Source organism: Arachis stenosperma, chromosome 7 (assembly GCF_014773155.1).
Source record: "Arachis stenosperma cultivar V10309 chromosome 7, arast.V10309.gnm1.PFL2, whole genome shotgun sequence".
Taxonomy (NCBI): Eukaryota; Viridiplantae; Streptophyta; class Magnoliopsida; order Fabales; family Fabaceae; genus Arachis; species Arachis stenosperma.
In genome coordinates, this window is record NC_080383.1 from 40471553 (window position 1) to 40484592 (window position 13040).

Here is a 13040-nt window from a genome sequence, read left to right on the forward strand (position 1 = left end):
CCCATGGTTCCTCATTGGGGAACTCAGTAGAGGCCAGTGGACGTCCATTGAGGTCTTCCTCAGTGGCGTTCACTTCCTCTCCTTCCTCTCCAAATTCGGCCATGTTGATGGCCTTGCACTCTCCTTTTGGATTTTCTTCTGTATTGCTTGGAAGAGTACTAGGAGGGAGTTCAGTAACTTTCTTGCTCAGCTGTCCCACTTGTGCCTCCAAATTCCTAATGGAGGACCTTGTTTCAGTCATGAAACTTTGAGTGGTTTTGATTAGATCAGAGACCATGGTTGCTAAGTCAGAGTGGTTCTGCTTAGAATTCTCTGTCTGTTGCTGAGAAGATGATGGAAAAGGCTTGCCATTGCTAAACCTGTTTCTTCCACCATTATTGTTGTTGAAACCTTGTTGAGGTCTCTGTTGATCCTTCCATGAGAAATTTGGATGATTTCTCCATGAAGAATTATAGGTGTTTCCATAGGGTTCTCCTAGGTAATTCACCTCTTCCATTGAAGGGTTCTCAGGATCATAGGCTTCTTCTTCAGATGAAGCATCCTTAGTACTGCTTGGTGCATTTTGCATTCCAGACAGACTTTGAGAAATCAAATTGACTTGTTGAGTCAATATTTTATTCTGAGCCAATATTGCATTCAGAGTATCAATCTCAAGAACTCCTTTCTTCTGATTTGTCCCATTGTTCACAGGATTCCTTTTAGAAGTGTACATGAATTGGTTATTTACAACCATTTCAATTAGTTCTTGAGCTTCTGTAGGCGTCTTCTTCAGATGAAGAGATCCTCTAGCAGAGCTATCCAAAGACATCTTAGATAGTTCAGAGAGACCATCATAGAAAATACCTATGATGCTCCATTCAGAAAGCATGTCAGAAGGACATTTTCTGATCAATTGTTTGTATCTTTCCCAAGCTTCATAGAGGGATTCTCCATCCTTCTGTATGAAGGTTTGGACTTCCACTCTAAGCTTACTCAATTTTTGAGGTGGAAAGAACTTTGCCAAGAAGGCATTGACTAGCTTTTCCCATGAGTCCAGGCTTTCTTTAGGTTGTGAGTCCAACCATGTCCTAGCTCTGTCTCTTACAGCAAAAGGGAATAGCATAAGTCTGTAGACCTCAGGGTCAACCCCATTGGTCTTGACATTGTCACAGATTTGCAAGAATTCAGCTAAAAACTGATGAGGATCTTTCAATGGAAGTCCATGGAACTTGCAATTCTGTTGCATTAGAGAAACTAATTGAGGCTTAAGCTCAAAGTTGTTTGCTCCAATGGCAGGGATAGAGATGCTTCTCCCATAGAAGTCGGGAGTAGGTGCAGTAAAGTAACCCAGCACCTTCCTTGCATTGTTGGCATTGTTGTTGTTTTCGGCTGCCATGGGTTCTTCTTCTTTGAAGATTTCTGTCAGGTCCTCTATAGAGAGTTGTGCCTTAGCTTCTCTTAGCTTTCGCTTCAAGGTCCTTTCATGTTCAGGGTCAGCTTCAACAAGAATGCCTTTGTCTTTGTTCCTGCTCATATGAAAGAGAAGAGAACAAGAAAATGTGGAATCCTCTATGTCACAGTATAGAGATTCCTTGAGGTGTCAGAGAATAAGAAAATTAGAAGGAAGAGGTAGAAGAATTCGAACTTAATCAGATAGAGTTCGAATTGTGCATTGAGAAGGAGTGGTACTCCGTAAATAGAAGGATGTGAGAAGAGAGGAAGAGATTTTTTTTGAAAATTAAGTTAAAAAGATTTTAAAAACATTTTGAAAAATTGATTGATAATTTTTGAAAACTAAAAGTGGGAAAGAAATCAAGTGATTTTTGAAAAAGATTTTGAAAAAAAAATATGATTGAAAACTATTTTTGAAAAAGATGTGATTAAAAAGATATGTCTGAAAAATTATGCTTTTAAAAAGATATGATTGAAAAGATATGATTTGAAAACAATTTAAAAAGATTTGATTTTTAAAAATTAATGACTTGCCTAACAAGAAAAGATATGATTCAAACATTAAACCTTTCTCAACAGAAAAGGCAACATACTTGACATGTTCAATCAAATCATTAATTGTTAGCAAGTATCTTTGAAAAAGAAAAGAAATTGATTTTGAAAACGATTTGATTGAAAAGATATGATTTGAAAAAGATTTGATTTTGAAAAACTTTGAAAACTTGAAAAAAAATCTGAATTAAAAACAGAATCTTCCCTCTTGTGCCATCCTGGCGTTAAACGCCCAGAATGGTGCACATTCTGGCGTTTAACACCCAATGCACTACCTTTTTGGGCGTTAAACGCCCAACCAGGCACCCTGGCTGGCGTTTAAACGCCAGTCTGTCCTTCTTCACTGGGCGTTTTGAACGCCCAGCTTTTTCTGTGTAATTCCTCTGCTGCATGCTCTGAATCTTCAGTTCCCTGTACTATTGACTTGAAAATAGAACCAAGATCAAATAAACAATGCATGCAAAACACCAAACTTAAAATTAGACACTAGACTCAAACAAGAAACATAAAATATTTTTGGTTTTTATGATTTTGAAATTTTTTTGGATTTTTCGAAAATTATATGGAAATAGAAAATAAAGGTTTCAGAATTCTTAATTTGGATTCCAGGAATCATTGCAATGCTAGTCTAAGACTCCGGTCCAGGAATTAGACATGGCTTCACAGCCAGCCAAGCTTTCAAAGAAAGCTTCGGTCCAAAACACTAGACATGGCCAATGGCCAGCCAAGCCTTAGCAGATCACTGCTCCAACAGCAAGATCGATAGAAATCAACAAGCTCTTGTGATGATAAGTCGAAACCTCGGTCCAATAAAATTAGACATGGCATTACAGCCAGCCAGACTTCAACAGATCATCATGAAACACTAGAATTCATTCTTAAGAACTCTGAAGAAAAATACCTATCTAAGCAACAAGATGAACCGTCAGTTGTCCATACACGAAACAATCCCCGGCAACGGCGCCAAAAACTTGGTGCACGAAATTGTGATCACTACAACTTCGCACAACTAACCAGCAAGTGTACTGGGTCGTCCAAGTAATAAACCTTACGCGAGTAAGGGTCGATCCCACAGAGATTGTTGGTATGAAGCAAGCTATGGTCACCTTGTAAATCTTAGTCAGGCAGACTTAAATGGGTATAGATGATGAATGAAACATAAAGATAAAGATAGAGATACTTATGTATATCATTGGTGAGAGCTTCAGATAAGCGTATGAAGATGCTTTGTCCCTTCCGTCTCTCTGCTTTCCTACTGTCTTCATCCAATCCTTCTTACTCCTTTCCATGGCAAGCTTATGCAAGGGTTTCACCGTTGTCAGTGGCTACCTCCCATCCTCTCAGTGGAAATGTTCAACGCACCCTGTCACGGCACGGCTATCCATCTGTCGGTTCTCAATCAGGCCGAAATAGAATCCAATGATTCTTTTGCGTCTGTCACTAACGCCCCGCCCTCAGGAGTTTGAAGCACGTCACAGTCATTCAATCATTGAATCCTACTCAGAATACCACATACAAGGTTAGACCTTCCGGATTCTCTTGAATGCCGCCATCAGTTCTTGCCTATACCACGAAGACTCTGATCTCACGGAATGGCTGGCTCGTTTGTCAGGCGATCGCTCGGTTGTCAGGCGAGCTCTCGATTGTCAGGCGATCAACCATGCATCGTGTATCAGGAATCCAAGAGATATTCACTCAATCTAAGGTAGAACGAAGGTGGTTGTCAGTCACACGTTCATGGGTGAGAATGATGATGAGTGTCACGGATCATCACATTCATCAAGTTGAAGAACAAGTGATATCTTGGAACAAGAACAAGCTGAATTGAATAGAAGAACAATAGTAATTGCATTAATACTCGAGGTACAGCAGAGCTCCACACCTTAATCTATGGTGTGTAGAAACTCCACCGTTGAAAATACATAAGAACAAGGTCTAGGCATGGCCGAATGGCCAGCCTCCCAAAGTGATCAAAAGATCTAAAGATCAAACGATTCCAAAGATCAGAAGATGAAAATACAGTAGTAAAAGGTCCTATATATAGAGAACTAGTAGCTTAGGGTGTACAGAGATGAGTAAATGACATAAAAATCCACTTCTGGGCCCACTTGGTGTGTGCTTGGGCTGAACAATGAAGCATTTTCGTGTAGAGACTCTTCTTGGAGTTAAACGCCAGCTTTTGTGCCAGTTTGGGCGTTTAACTCCCACTTAGGTGCCAGTTCCGGCGTTTAACGCTGGGAATTCTGAGGGTGACTTTGAACGCCGGTTTGGGCCATCAAATCTTGGGCAAAGTATGGACTATCATATATTGCTGGAAAGCTCAGGATGTCTACTTTCCAACGTCGTTGAGAGCGCGCCAATTGGGCTTCTGTAGCTCCAGAAAATCCACTTCGAGTGCAGGGAGGTCAGAATCCAACAGCATTTGCAGTCCTTTTTAGTCTCTGAATCAGATTTTTGCTCAGGTCCCTCGATTTCAGCCAGAAAATACCTGAAATCACAGAAAAACACACAAACTCATAGTAAAGTCCAGAAAAGTGAATTTTAACTAAAAACTAATAAAAATATACTAAAAATTAACTAAATCATACTAAAAACATACTAAAAACAATGCCAAAAAGCGTACAAATTATCCGCTCATCATTGGGCTTGGGCCCAACTTGGACCCAGTCTAATCCGTTAGCATTTTTAGCTCGTTTGGCCCAACTTCGGGCCAAACCTTTAAAATTAACGTCTGGTTTTTCATTTCTAATGTTTTTCCATGGTTTTTGGCTGATTCCACTTTTTCTCGTGCAGCACCGGGCAGACTTGAACCGGTTCAACCGGTTTAATTGCCAGTTCGTGATTTTTTAACGGTTTTCAAAAAATTCTACTGAGTTCAAAAATCATATTTAAATCCTCAAATTCTCACTCTAACTTTTTGGAATCTAATTTGGGCAATATAATCACTTAATTAACCGATTGATTAGTTGCAGCTCTTACATTCTCCACACCAAATAAGAAAATTTGACCTCAAAATTTGAATTACCTGAGAAAAGCTTGGGATAATCCTTTCGCATCTCGGACTCCAATTCCCAAGTATGATCTTCAACTCATGCTCTTTTCCAAGCAACCTTAACCAATGAAACTTCCTTTCCTCGCAGCTTCTTCACACTGGTGTCGTCAATTCTCACTGGCGTTACTTGGAAAGTCAAGTTCTCCCGCAACTCAACCGACTCAGGCTCTAACACATGAGCCGCATCCAACGTGTACTTACGGAGTTGTGACACATGGAATATGTCATGCAGGTTAGATAGATGAGGTGGCAAGGCTACTTGATACACCACCAGCCCGAATCGCCTTAGAATCTCAAACGGTCCTATATACCTCGGATTCAATTTCTTGGTCTTAATTGATCTTCCAATCCCAGTTGTCGGTGTAACTCACAAAAATACATATTCTCCCACTTCAAACTCTAATGGTTTCCTTCTCTGGTCCGCATAACTCTTCTGTCGACTCTGAGCAGTTAGGATCCTTGAACGAATCTTCTTAAGGTTCTAAGTAGTCTCTGCTATCAAATCGGGATCCAAAACACTTGCTTCGCCAGATTCATACCAACAGAGTGGAGACTGGCACTTCCGTCCATACAAAGCCTCATACGGAGCCATCCCAATGCTCACATGAAAGCTATTGTTGTACGCAAACTCCACCAATGGCATGTAGCGGTCCCAACTTCCGAGTTGATCCAATACACATGCACTTAGCATATCTTCCAATGTCTGAATCGTCCTTTCAGACTGTCCATCCATTTGTGGATGATATGCGATACTGAGACATAGCTTCGTACCGAAGGCTCTTTGGAAAACTCCCCAAAACCTTGAAGTGAATCGGGGTCATGGTCTGACACTATGCTCGACGGTACACCATGCAACCTTACTATCTCCTTTATGTACAGCGTTGCTAACTCCTCCATAGAATAGTTCACTCGAATAGGCAGAAAATGAGCAGATTTGGTTAAGCGATCCACGATCACCCAAATTGCATCAAATCCCGACCTAGTCCTCGGTCAACCGGTCACAAAATCCATCGCGATTCCTTCCCACTTCCACTGAGGAATTTCAAGTGACTGTAACATTCCTGACGATTTCTGATGCTCTATCTTTACCTTCTGACACGTCAGGCACCTTGACATAGCCTTTAGATCGTGGTACATCTTAGTACTCCCAGGGTGAATAGAAAATCTGCTCTTGTGCTCTTCTTTCAATATATCTTGCCGCAAAGTCCCAACATCCAGCACAATGATCCTACCCTTGAATCTCCACAATCCATCTTGATCCCATGACACTCTCCACTGCTTCCCTTGCTCAATAGTTGGCAACACCTTAGGTAACACGTCATCGTTTTGATGAGCCTTTAGGAGTTCAGATTTAAAGTCACTTGCGATCTGTAACTGATTCAGGCAAGCTCTTCCGGCAACTTCACCAATATCCAACTTAAGATCCACAAACTTACCCACCAACTCCTCCTCCTTGATTCTCATCCAAGCAATCGTCAAGGACTTTTGACTCAATGCATCTGCTACCACATTTGCCTTTCTAGTATGATAACTCAGTTAAAAATCATAATCCTTTAGCAACTCCATCCACCTCTTCTGACGCATATTTAGCTCTTTCTGATCAAAGATGTACTTGAGACTTTTATGATAAAAAAAGACGCTAAACCTCATTTCGTACAAATGGTGCCTCTAAATCTTCAATGCAAACACAATCGCCGCTAATTCCAAGTCATGAGTTGGGTAATTTACCTCATGCGGTCTCAGCTGACATGATGCGTAAGCCACCACATTCCGGTGTTGCATTAACATGCAACCCAAACCCTTCAAGGAAGCATCACAGTAAACTTCGAACAGTTCATGCGGTTCTGGCAAGATTAAAACAGGTGCTGAAGTTAATTTCTACTTCAAGGTCTGAAAACTCTCTTCACACTCCGACGTCCATACAAAAGGCACTTCCTTCCTTGTCAACTTAGTCATTAGTAGTGCAATCCGGGAAAATCCTTCAATGAATCTCCGGTAATATCCGGCTAAGCCCAAAAAGCTTCTGACTTCCGTCACTGTCATCGGTCTTTCCCATTTCATCACCACTTCTACCTTAGAAGGATCCACTGATATTCCTCCTTTGCTCACCACGTGACCTAGGAACTTCACTTCCTTCTTCCAGAACTCACACTTCGACAACTTAGCATACAATTTCTGCTCCTTTAAAATTTGCAACACAATCCTTAAGTGTTCCTCATGCTCTTTTGCCGTCTTAGAGTAAACCAAGATGTCGTCTATGAAAACTACCACGAATTTGTCCAAAAAGGGACGAAACACTCAGTTTATGTAATCCATAAAAACAACAGGTGCATTCGTTAACCCAAAGGACATAACCCAAACTCGTAGTGTCCATAGCGCATCCTAAACGTGGTCTTAGGGATGTCATCTTCCTTGACCCTTATCTGATGGTAACCAGATCTTAAATCGATTTTGGAAAACACTCCAGCTCCTTGCAGTTGATCCATCAAGTCATCTATCCTTGGCAGTGGGTACTTATTCTTCACATTCACTTTTTTAAACTGTCAGTAATCCACACACAGTCGCATTCATCCATCCTTCTTCTTCACCAATAAAACTGGCGCTCCCCACGGTGATACATTCGGCCGAATGAACCTCTTGTTCAGAAGCTCCTCCAACTGAGCCTTTAACTCGGCCAGCTCTATCGAAGCCATCCTATAAGGCACAATTGACACTGGCCCGGCTCTCAACACTAATTCAATCACAAATTCAATCTCCCTTTGAGGTAAAAATTCAGGAATATCCTCCGGGAATACCTCTGGGAAGTCTCTAACCACCGAAATCTGATCTAAGTCTTGGGTATTGCCCGAAGCATTAGCAGCTAACAAGATGTAACCCTAACACTCTTCCCCACTACAGTGCACCCTTACAGAGTTCAGGTAGTAACCTTCAGCTATCACTACCCCACTTTCTCCTTCCGACATAAACCGAATTGTCTGTTCAAAGCAATCCAACAAAACCCGATTCTTCAACAACCAATCAAATCCCAAAATCATCTCCAACCCAACTATTGGTAAACAGATCAAATAATGCACGAAGTCTCTACTCTCGAGCTTGAAACCTACTTGCCTACACCCTGACCTAGTTATATCTGTCTAATGCGGAGTATGTACATGCAGATCAAATGGTAACTCTGACACTTTCAAGCCTAATTCCTTAACTTTAGCAACAGAAACAAACAAATGCGAAGCCCCAGTATCATACAATGCAATTAATGTTTTATCGCCAATAAGACATATACCTCTCATTAAAGGATCCGCCTTAGAAGCATCCTTGGCATTTACAGCAAAAATGCGCTCCTGGTGCTGACTCTGACCCACCTAAACCAATCTTGTAAGAGTCATATGGATGAAAACGTCCACAACGCACACAAGTCAAATCCAGAGAATTCTTACTCTGATTTTCTCTTCCTTTGCCACGCTGAAACTGATCCAAAGGGTTCTTTCTAAAGCCTCCTTGCCTTTGAGGCACATATCCTTCTCTCTTGAAACTCTGACCTCTAGGATGGAAATAATTGCCACGTCCCTTACTAGTATTCCCTCCATGAGTATCCTTGGATGCCGCTACGGTCTTGGCGTACTCTTTAACCACCCTTGCTTTGTTCACCAAATCAAAAAAAGTGCGAATTTCCATAGGAGCCACAGCAGCCATTATGTTGTCCTTCAACCCTCTTTGGTATTTAATACACTTCCAGCTCTCGTAGGTCTCCGGGGGACCCTGACACATCCTAGAAAATCTATATAGCTCCTCAAACTTGCTTTTGTAGTCCGCCACTAATAGCGAACCTTGCTTCAGCTGCATCAGTTCCATCTCATTTGCTTCCCTTGCAGACTCAGGGAAGTATTTCTTATAAAAGGCCATCTGGAATACATCCCACAGAACATCGGTATTCTGGAGCTGGAGCAAGCAGCACTCTGCTTGCCACTAGTGTTGGGCCTCTCCCACAAGCTGATAAGTAGCAAACTCGATATAATGATTATTCGGAACGTGCTACGCTTGTATAGCACCCTCCATAGCCTGGAACCAGTTGTCTACTTCTGTAGGATTGGTTGATCCTCAGAAAGTTGGTGGATGAACCTTGAGGAACGTCGCCAAAGTCATCGGAACTCCTCCCGTGCTATCGCCGCCCCCTCAACATTATCATTAGCGTTTCCTTCACCATTTCTGTTTCTGTTTCCGGCCGGTTGGCCTAACCTCTGCACAGCTTGCAGAGTTACAGCGGCATTAGCCTCCATAGTGTTTGCCAAATTAGCCATAGCCACCATAAATTCGGCATGGTTATCAGCCGGTTGCTCATTCCTACTTTCTCGTGAACGTGCTTGACCTCGTCCGTGAGTGGCCATTTAGGGCTCCTGTCTACACCAAACAATCGATATCAAGGTGATCAGTCTCAATATCAAAAGCCTAGTGCTTCAATTATCCCAAACAGGCACTCAAAAATAAGCATGCTATACATATATCAACCAGATAACCTAATAGCATCAATGAAAAGACACACAGAGTATGCAATGAAGCATAATTGGTCCATCCCTCAAGCTCAAGAGGACGAACTGTTTTGAAACCACTAAATGTAACACCCTAATTAGCCTAAGCTTTACCTCGCATCGTAAGGCAAAGGATAATCAAGGATTACAACAATTCAAAGCTCATACATATAAATATATAGAAGAAATAATATTATCTAGAAGCCTGATGAAAGGTATAACTCAAAAACATGATTTCAAAAGCGTAAAACGTACTAACGAAGCTACTAGCTTAAGGCACAAGAAACACATATAATATAACAAAAGATAAGGAGTATAATATCATGATAAACTAGCCACGGCTCGCGGAGTATAAGCCGGCTAGCTATATACAGACCAAAAGAAACAGATAGTAAAAACAGCTTATACAAATTTTGTTCTCTCCTATACAAGCCTCTAGGTAAAACAAAATACAAAAGTGAGATGTATACAAAATAAATCAAAAGACTCAAAAAGAAGTATCCGGATCCTCCGCTTCTGTCACCGACCAAACAACTCACCGAGGTGGGTTGCAACCTGCATCTGAAAACACAACAAAAATATGGTATGATAACCAGAGGTTCTCAGTATGGTAACAGTGCCTAGTGATGTAGGATATAAGACCCCAGGACGCCAAAGGCAATCCTAGACTCCATATCCATCACAAGAATTCAAACTTAAAGTATTCTAAAACAAATAAGCATAATTATATAAAGCCTTAATCAAAACTAAACAGAGTACTATATCTTAGGGAATTTCTATCCTAACCAAACACCGCTGTCCAACAGCCTTCACCAACTTATCCTCTATGCGATTCCATCGCCACCGCTTTCTGAACCTCCTCAATCCCAGTAGAAATCACAATTATACACAATGCAAGTAAATCACAAGTAGAAGCATACAAGGCAAGTAATTCAAATAGCAATTAGGCATATTATACAATTAGGCAAGCAACTATAAGTCGACAAAGCAAACAAACAGATAGAAAATGCACATGATGAATGCCTGTCCTATTGGTTGTGATATCACATTGTCGGTTCAACTGCCAATCCGACACATCTCCATGGAGATGTCGCCCTTCGGAATCATCATATGGGAATGGTGCACGAAATTGTGATCATCAACAATGGCGCCAAAAACTTGGTAGCGCTCTCAAACGTGAATCACACTTAGTCACAACTCCGCACAACTAACCAGCAAGTGCACTGGGTCGTCCAAGTAATACCTTACGTGAGTAAGGGTCGATCCCACGGAGATTGTTGGTATGAAGCAAGCTATGGTCATGTAAATGTTATGGAGTTTTCGAATAATAAATAAAATAGAAAATAAAGATAGAGTTACTCATGTAATTCAATGGTGGGAATTTCAGATAAGTGTGTGGAGGTGCTTGTCCCTGTTGGATCTCTGCTTTCCTACTGTCTTCCTTCAATCCTTCTTATTCCTTTCCATGGCAAGCTGTATGTAGGGAATCACCGTTGTCAATGGCTACATCCCATCCTCTAAGTGAAAAAGGTCCAAATGCTCTGTCACGGCACGGCTAATCATCTGTCGGTTCTCGATCATGTTGGAATAGAATACCCTTAATTCTTTTGCGTTTGTCATCACGCCCAACAATCGCGAGTTTGAAGCTCGTCACAGTCATTCAATCCCTGAATCCTACTCGGAATACCACAGACAAGGTTTAGACTTTCCAGATTTTCATGAATGCCGCCATCAATCTAGCTTATACCACAAAGATTCTGATTAAGGAATCCAAGAGATATGCGCCCGATCTAAGGTAGAACAGAAGTGGTTGTCAGTCACGCGTTCATAGGTGAGAATGATGATGAGTGTCACGGATCATCACATTCATCATGTTGAAGTGCAACAAATATCTTAGAAAAGGGATAGCTGAATTGAATAGAAAATAGTAGTAATTGCATTAAAACTCGAGGTACAGCAGAGCTCCACACCCATAATCTATGGTGTGTAGAAACTCCACCGTTGAAAATACATAAGTAAAAGTGGTCCAGGCATGGCCGAATGGCCAGCCCCTATGAAGTCTAAAATCCCATACACTGATTAAAGATCAATCAACAGACTGGTCAAAAGACTCTGAATACAATAGTAAAAAGTCCTATTTATACTAGACTAGCTACTAGGGTTTACAGAAGTAAGTAATTGATGCAGAAATCCACCTCCGGGGCCCACTTGGTGTGTGCTTGGGCTGAGCTTGAGCTTTACACGTGCAGAGGCTTCTTTTGGAGTTGAACGCCAAGTTGTAATGTGTTTTTGGCGTTCAACTCTGGTTCGTGACGTGTTTTTTGCGTTTGACTCCAGAATGCAGCATGGAACTGGCGTTGAGCACCAGTTTACGTTGTCTAATCACGGATAAAGTATGGACTATTATATATTGATGGAAAGCTCTGGATGTTGACTTTCCAACTCCGTTGAGAGCGTGCCATTTGGAGTTCTGTAGCTCCAGAAAAAAAATTTCGAGTGCAGGGAGGTCAGAATCCAACAGCATCAGCAGTCCTTTGTCAGCCTTTTATCAGAGTTTTGCTCAGGTCCCTCAATTTTAGCCAGAAATTACCTGAAATCATAGAAAAACACAAAAACTCATAGTAAAGTCCAGAAATGTGAATTTAACATAAAAACTAACGAGAACATCCCTAAAAGTAGCTAGATCCTACTAAAAACTACCTAAAAACAATGCCAAAAAGCGTATAAATTATCCGCTCATCACAACACCAAACTTAAATTGTTGCTTGTCCCCAAGCAACTGAAAATAAATTAGGATAAAAATAAGAGAATATACTATAAATCCCAAAATATCAATGAATATTAGTTCTAATTAGATGAGCGGGACTTGTTGCTTTTTGCTTCTGAACAGTTTTGGCATCTGGTGCACGAAATTGTGATCATCAATGGCGCCATCAACATGGTACGCTCAATTGCAATCTCAACTCTTTATCACAACTTCGCACAACTAACCAGCAAGTGCACTGGGTCGTCCAAGTAATAAACCTTACGCGAGTAAGGGTCGATCCCATGGAGATTGTTGGTATAAAGCAAGCTATGGTCACCTTGTAAATCTCAGTCAGGCAGATTCAAATGGTTATGAGTGATATACGAATAAAGCATAAAGATAGAGATAGAGATACTTATGTAATTCATTGGTGAGAATTTCAGATAAGCGTATGAAGATGCTTTGTCCCTTCCGTCTCTCTGCTTTCCTACTGTCTTCATCCAATCCTTCTTACTCCTTTCCATGGCAAGCTGTATGTTAGGCATCACCGTTGTCAGTGGCTACAGTCCCGTCCTCTCAGTGAAAATGTTCAACGCACCCTGTCATGGCACGGCTAATCATCTGTCGGTTCTCAATCTGGTTGGAATAGAATCCATTGATTCTTTTGCGTCTGTCACTAACGCCCAGCCTTCAAGAGTTTGAAGCTCGTCACAGTCATTCAATCATTGAATTCTAC

The 13040-nt window shown here is 41.2% G+C and overlaps 1 non-coding gene across 1 annotated transcript; it reads left to right on the forward strand.

Annotated features, from left to right (window-relative positions):
* Positions 1 to 862: 862 nt before the first annotated feature.
* Positions 863 to 970, forward strand: LOC130942584 (small nucleolar RNA R71). Its single transcript, XR_009071151.1, has one exon. It is a non-coding gene; the product is annotated as a small nucleolar RNA R71 (small nucleolar RNA).
* Positions 971 to 13040: the final 12070 nt, after the last annotated feature.